This window comes from Triticum aestivum, chromosome 4B (assembly GCF_018294505.1).
Source record: "Triticum aestivum cultivar Chinese Spring chromosome 4B, IWGSC CS RefSeq v2.1, whole genome shotgun sequence".
In the NCBI taxonomy this organism is placed as follows: Eukaryota; Viridiplantae; Streptophyta; class Magnoliopsida; order Poales; family Poaceae; genus Triticum; species Triticum aestivum.
In genome coordinates, this window is record NC_057804.1 from 269810035 (window position 1) to 269827551 (window position 17517).

The window sequence follows — 17517 nt, forward strand, 5'->3', positions numbered from 1 at the left end:
AATTATATAAAATATTTAAATGCTCAAATATCTCCAAACTAAAATGTTTCATGTTGGAAATAATCCAACTATGGACCAGGAGTAGTTTGGTGATTTTTGGAGTTGTCTAGGTATTTTATTTAATTCAACAAAGTTGCAGATATATTAAATAAAAACAGAAAACAGAAAAGAAAGGGGGAAAAACCTACCTGGGCTCCTCCACTGTGCGGCCCAGCCAGCTGGCTGGCCCAGCCAGCCCAGCCCACCTCCCTCCTCTGTCGTCTTCGTCCAGACAGAGGGAGGGGAGTGTGGCCGGCGCGCGCGCGCGCGCCACCGCGCCACGCCACCTGCTCGCCTGCTTGCCTGGCCTCCCCTCCTCGCTCGACGCCCTGGACGACGCCACGCCTCTCCCCCTGCTCTCTCTCACTCTCCCTGGCTCTCTCCTTCCTCTCTCTCGCTCTCTCTCTCGCTCGGCCGAACATGACCGTCGCCGCCGTTCGCCATAGCCACCGCCTCCGACCACCCCTCGCTCCCCCGATTAGCTCAGAAGCTCCGCCACAACTCCCTCTTCCTCCCCACCGCTCCACGGGTCCCCGGAAGCCCTACATCGCCGCCACGTCGCCGTTCCCCTCTTCGGACTCCGACCACCGTCGCCGTCAAATTCGTCGTCTCCGGCGCGTCCCCGAGCCTGCTTCGACGCCCACTGCAACCGCGGTGAGCCCCCGGAGCGATTCCCCCTTCTTCCCTGGTCTCTCCCGACCTCTAGGCCCTAGCTCCACCTCGACCGAAAGCTCCACGCCGCCGGCGATGTCGCCGTCGTGGCCACGGTCGCCGTAGCGCCCAACCGAGCTCGCCATCGTGCTCCACACATCACGAGGAGCACGTAGAACGCACCAACGCCTCCCCAAACCCCCTGCAACACTGATCCCGACCGCACCCGAACTCCGGCCACCGCAGCCGAGCTCGCCGCCGTCAACTCCGGCCACCTCGAGCCCAACCACCACCACCAATAGACGCGGCTCAGCCTCAGCAACACGTAGATGCCTTCCGCCGTCCATTTGGTCGCCGGAATGGCAAAAAGCACTCTCGCCGCCGTCTCGGATCTCGCCGGCGTCATGTCGCCGGTGGGGTTTGACTTGACCGACCTGGGGTTTGACCCCCCAGGGTCACTGACGCGTGGGCCCTGTCGGCCAGGTGGTTAGGTTAGCGCTAACTACTGTTAGTCAACCCCCCCTGACACTGACAGTGGGCCCCAGTGCCACTAATTAAGTAATTAGGATTAATTTAAATCTGTTTAACCCCCCCTGTCACTGACGTGTGGCCCCCACACGTCAGGTTTGACTTCAACCAGCCACAGTTGACCACTGACGTCATGCTGACGTCATGCTGACACAGTAATTATATTTCTGGATTTAAATTAAATCAGGAAATTCCAGAATATTAATTAAACTTCAAAAATTCATAAATTTTATTCTGTAATTCCAAATTGGACAAATTATATATGAAAAATGATCAGAAAAATCCAATCTATCCATCTGTACTATTTTCATGCATGATCAAACAAGTTAAATTGATGTTTTAATCAGAACAAGGAAAAGCACTTTAAAAGGCCATATTTGAATTTGGAATTTGAATCTTTGATTCAAATTTGTTCAAACACATCTGGTTTTAGTTGCATTAGCCCAACACACTCATATTGCCATGTTTCATGCATGCATCATATTGTTGCATATTGTTTGGTGATGTTTGTGTATCGGTGTCCTTTGCGACAGGATCTGTCCCCGAGGAGTACCGTGATTACCCTAACGAAGAACCGTATCCGTGCAACGAACCATCAGGCAAGCAACCAACCATTTGATCATATCGATACAATCCCATGTTCTCACTCCTGCTCTCTTTTACTGCATTAAGACAACGCAATTCAAACTGCTGTGTGCTACGGTAGTTGAACCCATTTCCTCTGCATGACCTGTCATTGCCACAGTAACTAGATGAAACCCACTAGCATGTGTAGGAGTTGATTGAGCCATATGTATGTGTTGTTCCTACCTTGCTATGCCTGCTATGCTTAGAGTCGTGTCAGGTCTGGTTCATCTGGGTGATGGGCTAGAGTGAAATGATTATGTCGGTAATGGGAGTGGTGTGGTGAACACGATTTGGTAAAGGTATCGATGAGAGGCCATGTAGGAGTACATGGTGGGTTGTTTCATTGAAGCCGACCTTAAGCACTGAGATCTGTATGTGTGATTTAAGAATCAGCTACTACCATACATTGGGCCCTGAAATATGACCCCGCTCGACTTCTTATTCACCCTAGCTCTCTGTCCAGGAGTTGCAAGTAGTTTCTGGTGTTTGTAGCCTACTGGAGGCCGTGGACAGCGCTGACCGTAGGGGTGGGCTGTGATGCGGTAGGTACGTGGCCAGGTGTACCGAATACCCATTAGGTATCTCGGGAACCCAGTTCACATCGTTCGGGGCCGTATGGGAAACCTCGGCCGGACTCCCTGCGGATGGAACCTGAATAGGCGATAAACCTGGACTAGAGGCTTAAGTGTTTAGGTAGGTCGTGGTCTACACCCACGTCGGCTTTCGCTTGAAGTCTGCCGAGCACATGTCGTGTGCAGACGCTAAGTGGTGGAAACATGTATGAAGAAGTACACCCCTGCAGGGTTAACATGATCTATTCGAATAGCCGCGTCCGCGGTAAAGGACTACTTGGTTGCCTATACAGTTCATAGACAAGTAAATGGAAACTACTAAAAGCCTCAAGATAAGTGTGAGTGCCGAGGATGGCTCTTCCGTAGGAAGACGGAGGTGGATCCTCGGTAGTGTATTGAAGTGGTGAATAGTGGACTCGTGTGCGCAAAACCATTTCAAGTTGGAGTATCGTAGGATAGTCTAGCCAAGAGTCAAAGCTGGCTTGCTGCAATAACTCCACCAACCCTTCTTGATACTATGCATGTATGTAGGATCTGATGTAAGTCTTGCTGAGTACCTTTGTACTCATGTTGCTATAATCTACATTTTTACAGAAGACACTGCAACCCCTTCTGATGGGTTCTATGTAGACGTTGACATCAACGAGTAGGCTAAAGACCCAGGTGGTGACCCTGAGCTTGTGATGGACCACGTAGTATAGCTAGGCTTTCCAAGCCTCTTTTATTTTACTAGTTGTCTGTACTCAGACAATGTACTTCCGCTGCTGGTTTGTATGACTGTATGACTTGTATGTTGGGTCGTGAGACCCGTACCTTTGTGTATGTTATGTATGGCTCCCTGAGCCTTAAATAAAGTACTTGTGTCGTAGAGTCATGTTGTGATGCTTCGTTGTATTTGCACATATCGAGCATATTGTGTGTATGATTGAAATGCTTGGTATGTGTGGGATCTGACTATCTAGTTGTTTATCTTTAGTAGCCTCTCTTACCGGGAAATGTCTCCTAGTGTTACCGCTGAGCCATGGTAGCTTGCTACTGCTCTGGAACACTTAGGCTGGCCGGCATGTGTCCTTCTTTGTTCCTGTGTCTGTCCCTTCGGGGAAATGTCACGCTTTGAGTACCGGAGTCCTGTTAGCCCGCTACAGCCCGGTTTACCGGAGTCCTGCTAGCCCAGTGCTACAGCCCGGACCCATTTGCTGATGACCGACACGTTTGGAGCTGGGTCATGGATGCCTGTCCCTGTAAGTCTGTGCCACTTTGGGTTTACGACTAGTCATGTCAGCCCGGGCTCTTTATCATATGGATGCTAGCGACACTATCATATACGTGAGCCAAAAGGCGCAAACGGTCCTGGGCAAAGGTAAGGCGACACCCGTGGAATACTGTGCGTGAGGCCGCAAAGTGATATGAGGTGTTACCAGCTAGATCGATGTGACATCGAGTCGGGGTCCTGACACCCGCAGCTCCCTCCGGCGAGATCCACGACTGCCCGAACCGCCGTCCGCCGGAGCAAGGGCCGTCGTCGACACAGTGCTCGCCGGCGACCACCACCACCACCCACAGACGCGGAACGGTGCACTGATCTCGAAGGTAACCCCCGATCACCTTGCCTCGCCGTGGATCGCCGCCGGCGACCACCGCACCTCTCGGGCACCGTCGCGCTCTGTTTTCTCCGTTTGAAATTTCAAACCCGACAGGTGGAGCCCGCCTGTCAGCCTCACAGCCGTTTCTTTTAAACGAAACGTTATTCTAGACTTTTCCGCAGAGCCCCCTGGAAACTTTCTGTTTCATTACAGATGGGTCCTTGGACCAAAACTCTTATAACTTTTAAACAGAAAATGATTTTTGATTGATTCCTTTTCTGCATCTTTATTTTTCTGTCTAGTTTTTTGTCATATTTATTTGAAAAATATTTGGAACACTTATCTGTACACTCACGGTATTTACATTGCGTACGTATTTTTCTTATACTATAGATATCGCAGGAGGTGACGGAGCTGCAAACTTCACACAGTTAAACTCCGACTACTCCGAACCAGGCAAGCATGTTTGAACTCTTGATATGATCAGTGTTGTTGCATGTTTGCATTTTAGTATAGTCATGGCATGTTTATGAACATCACTTTGAATGTTATATTTCATGCACATAAGCGGAAAGTAAGTTTCGGAAAGCATTATGTTGTTGGATACATATTTGCATAACCATGTGTTGGCATGAGGATGGGTAAGATGGCAGTGTTGTGACATGCCAGTCTTATGCCAGATTATTTGACTTCTGTGTCATCGTGAAACAAATCACATTTCCATTCATCCCTTCCTATACTGTCACATGTTTTCCGAAAGGAATATGGCATAGTAAGTTGCAAATCATTTTCCTGGTACACACCAAATAGAGAGGCCGGGATGAGGGTTCCATGGCCCTGGATTAAAGCCCGTCATCCGGTCAGGGGGCATGGGTGTTTCCGGTTGGGACCGAGAGGGGGCACCCCTTAGAGCGCGTGTATAGAAATTTGATCCCATGCTATTCGAGGTTGTGGCCTCCCCATCTCAAAGTTTTTCTTGGACGTTGTCCAGGGTGATTCCTGGCATCGTGAGGTGAAATGGGAGTGTACTAGTTAAATGTGTTTCTACTAAAATACCGTAAACGGAACTAGTCCTTCGTGACTACGGAAATCCGTTGGCTGTGGTCAGTTCATCCAAACTCTGCAGAGTCTCAAATCTTTCAATTATCTTGTACTTTGTTCAAGTACTATATTCATCTTATCTTGTCAGGTATCAGCCTCAGTGACAAAACTCCGGTGGGATTTATGTGTGATAAATCCGGTTAAAAGATTATTCTTGTGGACGGACTAATCTTGTTATTTACATTCATTACAAGCCCTGTCTGCGATGTCGCTCACACGTCCGACGGTGGCATACATGTTATTTACTTTTGTTATAGGCCCTGTCTGTGATGTCGCTCAGACGTCTGACGGTGGCATACTTGTTATTTACATTTGTTGCAAGCCCTGTCTGCGATGTCACTCAGACGTCCGACTGTGGCATTTCTTTTACAGCCCTTTATGTGATGTCGCTCAGACGTCCGACTGTGGCATTTCTTTTAAGCCCTTTATGTGGTGTCACTAAGACGCCCGACTGCGGCATTTCTTTTAAGCCCTTTATGTGGTGTCGCTTAGACGCCCGACTGTGGCATGCATTTTATTTATTTACCTTTCGAGGCGTCGCTCCAGACACCCGATCGGTTTTCAGTTATTTATTTTATTTATCAAGTCCCGCAATATTATTGTTGTTATATGAGCATCATCTTTTATTCATGACGCATTCATGCATTCATTGATTATATCTTTTGTCCGAACTGTCTTGCGAGTACTTTCAAAGTACTCACCTGGCTTGTTGATTTGGCCAGATGTTGATGAAGGCGATCTCTTGGATGAAGAGTTTGATAGCGAGTCCGACGCCTAGAGGAGTCCCAGTCAGTCCCGTGCGATCCTGTTTTGGTCATTGTATTATCCGCTTTCGCAACCCCCGAATAAATTCATCGAGCCTCCCCCAATGCTCGATGAGCTACCAGTTAGGAGTCAAGTTATCCACCACCACTTTTTCCTCGAGCTAGTAGCATGCCACCACACCCCTGTGTCATAACCGCCCATATGTAAGATATTGGCGAGTTTGTAATAAATTGTTGAGCAGCCTCAGCTCAACCCTGTAATATATTTGATGCTACTGGTTCTCTGTTTATCAAGCATTTGTCTACCAGAAAGGATGACTTTTTCCTATACTGGGATTTAAAGATCGATTTTCTCAATATTTATTTATTGAAAAAGTCGGTCGTGACAGACTTGGTAACCAGAGCCAGGCTGACTATAGGAAGCCACTAGGTGCGATTGCTAATTTAATTATTAGCATGACATTGTTTATTCTTGTTTTTACAAAATGTAGTCATCTTTCTGACAGTCAGCATAAAAATTTATGATCTGATCACTCAGAATTTTTGCCTACTTTTGTAGATGGCCGGCAGTGACTGCGAGTCTCAAATGTTCGCCAACGTGCCTGAGGGGTTCGTCAAACTCCTCTCCTTCATCGTTCAGGTCGCGATGGGGCCATCCGTGCGCCCAGTCTTCACGCTTTATCCGCACAAGATCAACGACAGTCTGACCATGCACCAAGCCGCGGTGCAATTCAGGGGAGGGCGTGTTGAGATGCGCCGCTTCCGTTTCTTGGGGAGAGCCATGCCTACAGAGAGGCATGCTATGCAGATGGCAGCCCGCGAGGCGATAGCTCATCTTTTGGATGTCCTTCCTGCAATGAAGACCCGTCGCTATCGCTACCTTCCATGCCATGTGCCTTACACCTGTCACTACTCATTCTCTTGCCCTAGAGGAGAGCAAGACGAGGCCATTGAGATGCTTGTCGAGTACCTCCGAGCCCTGGAGGAAGCCTTTGATAGCATGGTGGACGACCTCGTAGCTGCCCGCATGGACTCAGTTCATGGTTGTGCTGCTAACAGGAGGGAACTCCTACACACCGCTCCACCGCTGACCTTTATCTCGTCCTCAGCTTCTCATTCCCCTACCATTCTCGCTACTGCACGTCGTCTGCCTACCATTGAGGAATTCAACCAGGCTATTGCACCCACTCCCGTTCGCGCCGCACCACTTTTTGCACCCACTCCCATACGTGCTACTCCACCTATTCCGCCCACTCTTATTGAGGGTACTCCGCCTACGGCACCTGCTCCATCAGCTCAGCGCAGCGTTCCTCGTCTGGAACCTATTAGCAAGGAGGAAGTTGATTCCCCAACGTCACTGCGCCTCACCCTCGGCAGGCCAAGGGAGATCCTCACCATCTTCGACTGAGTATGCATAGACGCCATGCGATGTATCGACTTGTGTAATATGTTTATATGTACATAGGTTGTGAGAAGTAGCCTGTTTGCGCATCATGTAGGATCTGGAGGAGTGCACTTGTTTAAATAACATGTCAGGATTATGTACGCATATCCTGAGTGATGTAATGTATAATTATGCCCGCGTGTAAGATATGTAATAGTCCTTCTCCGCGCGCAATCGTGTGTTTCCAAAAATATCCTGGAGTTTAAAAATGTTCTTTGTGTGTGATTTTATTGACTTTTGCGACTCTCTTTCTTATCTTACGAGTTCACAAAATATATCCCCAGAGTGAAAGATGTCTCGTCCTTGGGCGCGCTCCATGCCAACTCAGCCAGAAGAAAATTATGGCACACCGCAGAACCACAATTTCACTTAGGGTCAGACAAGTCAACAGGACAGTGAAACAGCTTTTTGATTATATCTTTTGTCTGAACTGTCTTGCGAGTACTTTCAAAGTACTCACCTGGCTTGTTGATTTGGCCAGATGTTGATGAAGGTGATCTCTTGGATGAAGAGTTTGATAGCGAGTCCGACGCCTAGAGGAGTCCCAGTCAGTCCCGTGCGATCCTGTTTTGGTCATTGTATTATCCGCTTCCGCAACCCCCGAATAAATTCATCGAGCCTCCCCCGATGCTCGATGAGCTGCCAGTTAGGAGTCAAGTTATCCACCACCACTTTTTCCTCGAGCTAGTAGCATGCCACCACACCTCTGTGTCATAACCGCCCATATGTAAGATATTGGAGAGTTTGTAATAAATTGTTGAGCAGCCTCAGCTCAATCCTGTAATATATTTGATGCTACTGGTTCTCTGTTTATCAAGCATTTGTCTACCAGAAAGGATGACTTTTTCCTATACTGGGATTTAAAGATCGATTTTCTCAATATTTATTTATTGAAAAAGTCGGTCGTGACAAAGGGCCGACTTAAACTATGATGTTAAGCCAGTTCTTCACTTCATATAAATCAATTGGATCTGTAGTCTCCAAGGGCCGGTTTAAGCTATTAAGTTAAGCTGGGACTTATCAACTGATAAAAATACTTGTGAATCAGCCTTACCAACCGGATAATAAGCCGGGGTTACTGTTTCATAAATTGAACTTGGCATCCATTAGCCCCCAAGTGCCAAGTGCTATTACATGCAAAGGACATGGGACATAAAAAGATATATAATTATCTGTAGAAACTTTCTGCACCTATTAGCTCCCAAGTGCCAAGTGCTATTGCGTGCAAAGGGCTTGGGACTTATCATAACTCATCACACTTGCTTTGACTTGTCTCAGGAGGCATCCAGTCAATTTCAATCCCAGCTAACTGACTTGAAATCCTAGCTTGAGGCACAAGAAGATGAGATCCGGAAGGCTGACTCCAAGTTCAAATTGAGCTTGGATGAGACTAAGAAGCTCAAAACTGATTTTAACACTGAGAAAGCCGCCTGGGCTAAAGAAAAGGCTGCTTTAATCAAAAGGGCCGAGAAATCAGAAGCCTCATTGCAAGAGGTCACTACCAATTTCACCGGTTTACAGCAGCATATCAATAATGACCTTTGCCATCTTTGGTAAGACCATTTTACATCTCAAGAAATTTTACTTCTTTTATTATGAACCACCTATTAACTCAATCATATCTCCCATGCATGCCCCAGAAGCAGCAACCTTGGGAAAGAAACACTGATAAAGCTCAAGGCGGTTTACACCTTGGTGGAGCAACTATATACCGGAGATCAATGCACAATCGCTGCAATATCCCCAAGCAATCAGACACCGTCTCTTCTCAGCCACGTGTTAAACAACCTCTCCGTTTTACTAGTCCAGATTGAAGAGAATAAGCGGCCCGCTACTAGAGCCGGTGCCCTTATGGCTTTAAGCCAGGATAAGGCGTGGCAATCGGAATTAGACCCGGCTGAGCTAGCCACTGGCTGCCCCAGTTTTAAAGAAGACTAGTGGACTCGTTGCGCCAAATGGCGCAGAGACCCGCTAAATCCATGTTCGCGATGAAAATAGTTTCCTTTAGTAAGGACATATTCAATTTTGATAGTAGAAAGCCTATGTGTGCCAAATGGCGCAGAGTCTCATTTAAAACCATGTGTGTGTTGTTATTTGCATTTTTCAGTAACTTTATGTTTGGAAAAGCGCATAGACCATGTCAAACCCAAAGTGTTCTAAAAATATTTGTCTTCGTTATTAGAAGTAGGTGTTAGCAAACCACTTTAGGTACTAATTCAAACCCTTTAAGATTAAAAATGAAGGATAATATATCTTTGAAAATATATACATGAGCATGCATATTTTGTTATCTTATTCAGGTAGCATAGAGCCAAATGGTGGAAGGTGCAAATTCAAACCCCGGGTGTTTTGAAACACTTCTCTGTATATCAAGTTTTAGAAATCATTTAGGTGCATGGTAAGAATTATCTAAAAATTTCAAGTTTCCTACCTTACGATGGAACTGTACTCTTTGCGAAGATAACAAAGTTTGCAGGCGTCCTATCTTATGCATCCAACAACCCTCGTGCATCCATGTAGCCGGTCATCATCGATTGTCTGATCACAATCCTCAGCCTCTCGTGAGTTGGCCCTTATTTTACAGAAAAAACGCCCACTTGAAACCCTTGTTAGATCGTGTGAATTTTCTAAAAAAACAGCTGAAGCAACGGACCTATACCCGATCAAAAATATCACAAGCCCAAATCTGTCCCAAATCCTTCTGCCCACGCTAGTCCTCCCATTGGCGACGAACTCAACACCCGTATGAGATGTGCCACTTCGCCATCGTCGCAATCATGATTCGTCCAACAGCCTCCGCCTATTTGGCTTGCCTATCCAGGCCCTAGCGAGCCTCGTGCCTCGTCCACCTCATCGCCAGTTCCCGCCGGCCACAACCTACACCTATCCACCTCATCGCCGATACCCTCTACCAAGGCCACCGCCGGTCGCAACCTGCACCCTTCCACCTCATCGCTGGCCAGCATCGCTGAGGCCACCGATGGGTGTAACGTCTGCACCTTAGGCGTACACTCTGACCCTCCACCTGATGGTGTCGTCATGTTGTAGACTCGCGTGGGCGACGAGTACAACCTAGGACCCTTTCCAGAGCAACGTTGCCCATGTCTCTAAATTTCCGTTGGTCTTTGCGGAGCAACATCGACCATGTCTCTGAATTTTCCTCGTTCTTTTTTGATGTAAATATGTGATAATTGCATATTGACTTCCTCACTGAGGATTAATACAGTTGAGTGTGTACACAGTTTCAGAGTTTAGAATGTGGAGGCCTATCATCGGTGATTATTGGATTACTGAAAGAAATGAATATAAGCTGATGTGAATGGAAATGGCAGAAAAAACATCCAATTCATTTTTACTTTGTTCCTATTGGCAATTGAAGTGTTCCTCGTATATTACATGATGTAACATAACTTCAATGTTGCTAGTCTGATTTATCTTCAAGGCTTATTCACCTGATACATGCTAACAGTAGCTAGCAGCCCAAAGAATTCATGAATTAGAAGCTACCTGCTCCTTCGAAACCTGGTGCCTGTGCATCCAAATTCTCATTCGTAAACAAGAAGAAACTCCCAACCTTCATAAACAACTGGAATTAGCAGCATCTACAGACCACTCTGAAGAAATTACAGATGCATCAAATGTGATAGAAATAGGACAAATAGTTGGAGAATAAACACAACCTCTCATCCATTACATAGAATTCAAAATTCCGTAAAACTAATAAAATTGTATTAATGAGCTCTGCTTGCTTTGCTGCATGTGTACAATGTGTTCTTTGCCCTCTCACTACTTCAACAATTTGATTTGATTAAATGAAGCTTATCTGGTGACACAAGGCAATGACTGGTGCTCGACCCATGATAGTATCTCGTAGGTATCATTACCAAACATGTACAGTAACTTTTATTGTGTATGACCTCATTTTCTAACTTCTTTTGTTGTCCAATACAAACTCTAAAACTAGAGTGGTGTGCATAAGACTTGTAGAACTACTCTGCAGCCTTCAGTCCTTCAAATGCCATCCCCATTTGAGGCTTCAAATATATTATCTTCACATTCAGGTATAAAAGATGAGTGTTGCATAAAGAGTGAATCAGTAAGCACCTTCATCTACAAGTAACAGAACTGAATATGATTATGGTCAGTGAAAAATAATTTACTTGAAAACAGAGGAACACTTGCTTTCTTTATGAGTGTATTAAAACCAACCCCGTTCATCTGCATTTCCCGGCTATATGTATTTGGCAGTGTTGCACGAACATGTATGTAATATAGAAAAATGCTCCGAAAAGGCTGAAGCAAAGTGATCTGGTACATAATTAATCTATAATGATGCTTCTAGCACTTGGTAGTTGGTACACTCCATTGAACATGTAGCAGGTCATAAAAAATAAGAGAGAGGCGTTGTGACAAAAGACATGTCATACATTAATTCTGGTTCTTTCAGATTTGTTACCTGAAGCTCCATGTGCCATACTTAAGTTCAGGTCATGTTCTGCAAGGGTAGCATTTTCGACAGCAATAGCAGGGAAAGTCAGGGCTTCCTGACGGATAGATGGGGAGGCTAATACAACTATACAAGGTCCCCGTGGTTTATGGAGGAAGGAGGGCGAGCAATTTCCATCCATCACTGTCGATGCAGATTCACCGTCCCTAAGCCTCCATGGTGTTTGGTTGCACCGTTGCAACTTAACAGGCAAGGAGGATTCATCCAGCATGCTGATCCCGGAATTGAGAGATGCACTTTGTCGTGGCCGTTGCAACAATCGTCTGGGCAGATGCAGTCCGTCGTGGTGATTCTCCCCGCAGATGCATGTTGTCTCGGTTGTGGCCGTCATTGGAATATGGGTTGCAGTTGCAAACATACCATTGGTAGAGAACAATAGCTATATATCACTCGATAATGGGCATATAAGTATATATCATCACCATCAGTCTGTACAGTTGAAGAAACATCAGTTTGCGGCAACATGTAAATTATCTATTGAATAGTAATCGTTGTATCTAGAGATAATGCTAACCAATTTTGCATAGAAAACACTTTCCAGATGGAAAGTTATAGTCTACTCCTAATGTTCCTTGTAGACTATGGCTAGTTAAAGTCAAATTGCTGCAATAAATGAAAACTTTTTATATCAATTAAAACTACTTCAATAGATGTACACACGCACATGATCAAGGATAAAATGAATACTACTGCACACAAATGGTTGATCAGACAAAACACCAGATGTTCAATCATGCAAGCAGCAAGCATGAGCAAAAACAGAACACAACTCTGGGCCATATCATAAATATTAACACAATCTAAACTAATGACCATGACAACACATACGAAAGAAAAGAATGCAGCAGCTGGATAGAAAAGGGATATGGCACAGAATCATGTACGCTTGTGCATCTAATTAAACATCTAAATAAAGATGAAGGATATACGTTCTTTCCATCTGATAATCTCCGGTAGTAAACCACACTCGTAATATCTTGAAAAGGAGTTTGTGCCAATAATTGGAAGGATCTCGTGAAATGTTTAATATAGTTATCCTTGCCTTCCTGTAGATTACCGCGGTGAAGTACTGATTGTTCAAAAATTCTGCAATATAGAGTTAATATGATGTATATTGAGAGTACGTCAAACGAAAAAATATTCACAAGAAATGGCAAGAGTATCTAATATTGCAAATAAACAATAGACTGGGCAAGAAAGTCAAAAGCTTGTAGACACAAACAAAAATAGTTGATACCCAGACCTTCTATCAGAAATGGCTTGCACATTTATTTTTCTTAGATTGCATGGAGCAGATCATTAGATTACTCAGTACTGCTCACAAAGAGCATACGTAACCTTCTCTTCAACTTGTAAGCTGGTTGAATTCGATGTTCCAATGCATGGTCCCTGTTGTGCACATGCCAATGGAAGGCAGACTGTGTGGATGATGACACACTACCCACTCTATTTCCTTCCTGCTGTTTTGCTTCATTCCCTCAAAAAACCTGAAACCAGCAAGCACCAAGATGGTGATTAGAAATCTGAACTTCACACAGAGATTAAGGAGTAACACACACAAATCAAGCCTCGGTAAGAAGTTCGGTTAGGGTTCATCACCTCCAACGGTTGACCTCCTCTCCGAGGAAAAGGCAGGCCCTCCTCCCCGTCATTGTCTTCATTCTCAAAGTTGCATAAACTGGATAATTAAGGAATTGCACACATGTATGAAGCATCAAGAAATTGATACTTTTGGATTAAGGCACGGACGGGGAGGAACAGGAAGAGAAGAAACACAAGAGATTGGAGGAAGGAGCTCACACAGGGAGGGTCCACCAGAAGGGGAAAGGAAGCCATCGGGTGCATACGGTTCGAGCAGCTCATAGTGGTGGACTTCGATGCCGTTTTTGCGACCACAAACCGCGCCAGTGACCCTCGCCCGGCCGACGCCGCACTTCCCTCTTCTCTTCCTCTGCCTTTCTTCCTCCTCTTCTTCCATCTCTCTCTCCCTCTCATCTTCTCCCTCTCCTGCAGATCAGATCGAGCGGCGCCACCATTGCCCCTTGCCTGCAGTTGCCGCCGCCGCCGGGGCTGTACGCCTCCGTGCCCGCAAGCCTCAGATCCATGGGAACCGAGATGAAGAGGGCTGGACACGGATCCATGGGGTCTCCCTTTGCCTTCAGTCTCCCGCCGCCGCCGTAGAAGCTCGCCTCCGTGCTCCCACGCCTTGGATCCGGCGAGATGGATGAGATGCGGGAGGGTGGAGGAGGAGGAGGAAGAGAGCATGGAGGCGGTTGGGAGGAGTGAGGGCGGCGGCTGGCGTTTGCTAGGGTTCGTGCGGCAGGAGAGAGGGTGTGGCGATTGGAGATTGGAAGGGAAAGGGGCTGAGCGTGGGATTGGGCCAGGATTGGATGCGGCGCGCGAGTTGTGGATTGGTCATAACCTCGCGCACCTAGGACGGTTGACCCAGCCAATACAAAGCTGAGACGAGCCCACCAGTCATTGAATGAGAAAAGAACTGCATGGTGAAAACGAAATTTACTAAAAGATGAAGATCGAACGGCACAAGAGAGAAAAAGATCAGATCCAACAACCCATAGTGAAGGAAATCGGGGGAGCTCCCTGGTGGAGGGTCGGCTAGCTTCTGTTTTGTTTTAAATGGGTCTGCTTTTGACAAGAAAGACTTTGCTGCCTGTGTAAAAGTTTTGCGTCCTCTGGCGAGTCTACTTGCTGAAGAAATGGATCTGTCCAAATACTAGGCGGCTTATACCGCAGAAAATCAAAAGATGCCCACGCCGGCTTATAAAGTTGCAGATCTTATTCCTCCAATCCGTAAGCATACCTTCGCCTCGGACATTGATCTGTCTGACCTTATTAATGACGATGATGAATTTCAAGTTTTGACTGGTATCGATTGGTCATCGCCTAACTTCCAGACGGTGGAGGAAGAAGAAGAACCGGCGCAGGATGACCCGGAAGATTCAAACCGCCAGGGCCAAGATAAATGATCAGTTGGGCGGTTCTTGAATTGCATTTTCCTGGAACTTTGAAAAACAATTTATCCACTTGGGCTTGCTGAGCCATGTAATAGGCTAGTTGAACACTGATCTGCCGTGCCATCGTGCATGTTTTGCTTTGCATAACACTATTGATCCATCATTGGGAAATTCGTCCCTTATGCTTTGTCGATATGATCAATTATGCCAAGACTTGTCGTTTTTCCTGTAGAAATAGACATCAAGTGCCCTGGCGGTTTACCCCAGGGCGGGTCATAACACCCATATATATATAAAACCACTGAGGACTAATCAGCCCATATCAGGGCCGGTTTATAAAAAAGCTTGTGTAATAAAATAAATATCATACCTTTGATATTTGTTCCTCCTGTCGACTTACCATAAGTCATGTGTAAAGGCACTAGCCCATAGAAATATAATGTCTTGTTCCATATATGTACACTACCGGTTTATAACACCGCGTGCAGCAAGGGGTAGTATCCCGAAACTTGAGCGGAAAGCTCAAGCATATGATGATTGTCTCCTGGCGTCTTAAAGTCCACTACCAGGCTAGGTTAATAAAACTCTGGATACATGCACCATCGGACAACGTGGCCCTATTTGGTTTTTCAACCATGTATTGATATGCAACCAGAAGCAAAAACTTCAACAAAATGGTCAAACAAAAGAAAAACTAGAAAACGAGGCTTTCATAGGCCACCAAGCCTGAAACCCGAGTTCCTTCATTGGCCTCACAGCCGCTGAGTTAAGCTTTAATTAAAAACCTTGTAAGTCAGGCCTCACATGACCAATCACCGTTTAAACATTGACAAGTTCAGTGTCTTTGTAAGAATAACTGTCAAGAGTTCGGTTGGTCATTCCAGGATTACTTGCGTAGAGTGGCAGACTTACAAAGGCAAGCTAACCCGGATTTTTTGGTGAATACACCTAGGCGTCCAAGCCTAAAGGGTCATAGCTATGCTAGTGAGCCCCAAGTTTTACTTCAGGTTGATAAACCGGAAGACTCCAAGTGTCCTTCAATCACGCCGTATAAACCGGATCAAGAGGGTAGTAATGCTATGTTTTGTTTGGTGAATACACCTATGTTTGAATAGGAAGCCCCCAAATGATATATAATGAGCCTCAAGGCAGGATGCCTATGTTTGAACTGTGCAGTGCAACAAGTTCTCTTTGGCAATCCTTTAATTTGGGCAGAAAGCCCACAAGTGATTTGTAATAAGGCACATAAGCTGGATCAAGAGGGTAGTAATGCTATGTTCTCTTTGGTGAATACACCTACGTTTGAAGAGGAAGCCCCCAAATGATTATATGAAGTGACACTAAAGACTCATATTCTTAGAAATGAAATGACAGAGGACCTGAATTATCAGGTATGTCAGCTTTATTATATTTATGATAATATATACACCGATAATGTATGTACATCACAAGAGCCGGTGGCTCATGTGTAATAAGGCCGAAGATGAGCAATATTCCACGGCCGGTGGGTCTCCTCCTCCGACGTGTGTGAGTCCTTATGGTCTTGAACATCGATATGATAGTATGACCCGTTGTTCAAATTCTTGCTGACCACAAAGGGTCCTTCCCAAGGGGGGGGATAACTTGTGCATGTCAGTTTGATCCTGGATGAGTCGGAGCACCAAATCGCCTTCTTGAAAGGTTCTAGTTTTAACCCGGCGGCTGTGATAACGCCGCAGATCTTGCTGGTTAATCGCCGAATGAGCCACCGCAAGGTGACGCTTCTCATCTAACAGGTCAATAGCATCCTGACATGCCTTCTCATTGTCATCTTCAACATAAGCCGCCACACAGGGTGAATCGTGACGTATGTCACTGGGGAGAACCGCCTTAGCTCCATAAACCATGAAGAAAGGTGTGTAACCCATAGATCTACTGGGGGTGGTGTTAATACTCCAAAGTATTGATGGCAACTCTTCTACCCAACAACCCAGTGTCCTCTGCAAAGGAACCATAAGTTGGGGCTTGATACCTCTCAAGATTTCCTGATTTGCTCGCTCAGCTTGGCCATTAGACTAGGGGTAAGGCACTGATGACACTCAAGCCGGATATGATCTTGTTCACATAATTCTTTCATTGCTACCTTAGACAGATTAGTACCATTATCAGTGAGGATACTATGAGAGTACCCAAAACGAAAGGTCACCTTTTTAATGAATTGAACCGTTGTAGCTACATCACATTTGCTGACCGGCTCAGCCTCAACCCATTTTGTAAACTTGTCAACTGCCACCAAGAGGTGGGTCATTTTATCCTTGGATCTTTTGAAAGGCCCGACCATATCCAGCCCCCAGACGGCAAACGACCAAGTAATTGGAATCATCCTCAACTCTTGAGCTGGCACATGAGCACTTCTTGAAAATTTCTGACAACCATCACATTTACTGACCGGATCCTCTGCATCAGCATGAGCCATCAGCAAATAAAACCCATGACGAAAGTCTTTAGCAACGAGAGATTTAGAGCCGGCATGATGACCACAATCTCCTTCATGAATCTACCTTAGAATTGTGCAGCCCTCCTTTGGAGAAACACATCGTTGAAACACCCCCGTAATACTGCATCTATGAAGCTCACCTTGGATAATAGTCATTGATTTAGACTGCCGGGTTATCTGCCTGGCCAGAGATTTATCTTCAGGTAACTCACCCGGGTCATGTAAGCCAAATATGGAACAGTCCAATCAG

At 45.8% G+C, this 17517-nt stretch overlaps 1 long non-coding RNA gene across 6 annotated transcripts; it reads right to left on the minus strand.

The window, feature by feature from the left end:
* Positions 1 to 10939: 10939 nt before the first annotated feature.
* LOC123091965 (uncharacterized) lies at positions 10940 to 14219 on the minus strand. 6 transcript variants are annotated; one of them, XR_006443951.1, is made up of 5 exons: positions 13617 to 14218; positions 13416 to 13494; positions 13060 to 13303; positions 12746 to 12902; positions 10940 to 12245 (listed from the first exon to the last, which is right to left on the minus strand). It is a non-coding gene; the product is annotated as an uncharacterized lncRNA (long non-coding RNA). The 6 variants fall into 6 exon arrangements; XR_006443952.1 differs by having other exon boundaries at positions 12746 to 13303; positions 13617 to 14219; XR_006443954.1 differs by having other exon boundaries at positions 10940 to 11419; positions 11766 to 13303; positions 13617 to 14219.
* Positions 14220 to 17517: the final 3298 nt, after the last annotated feature.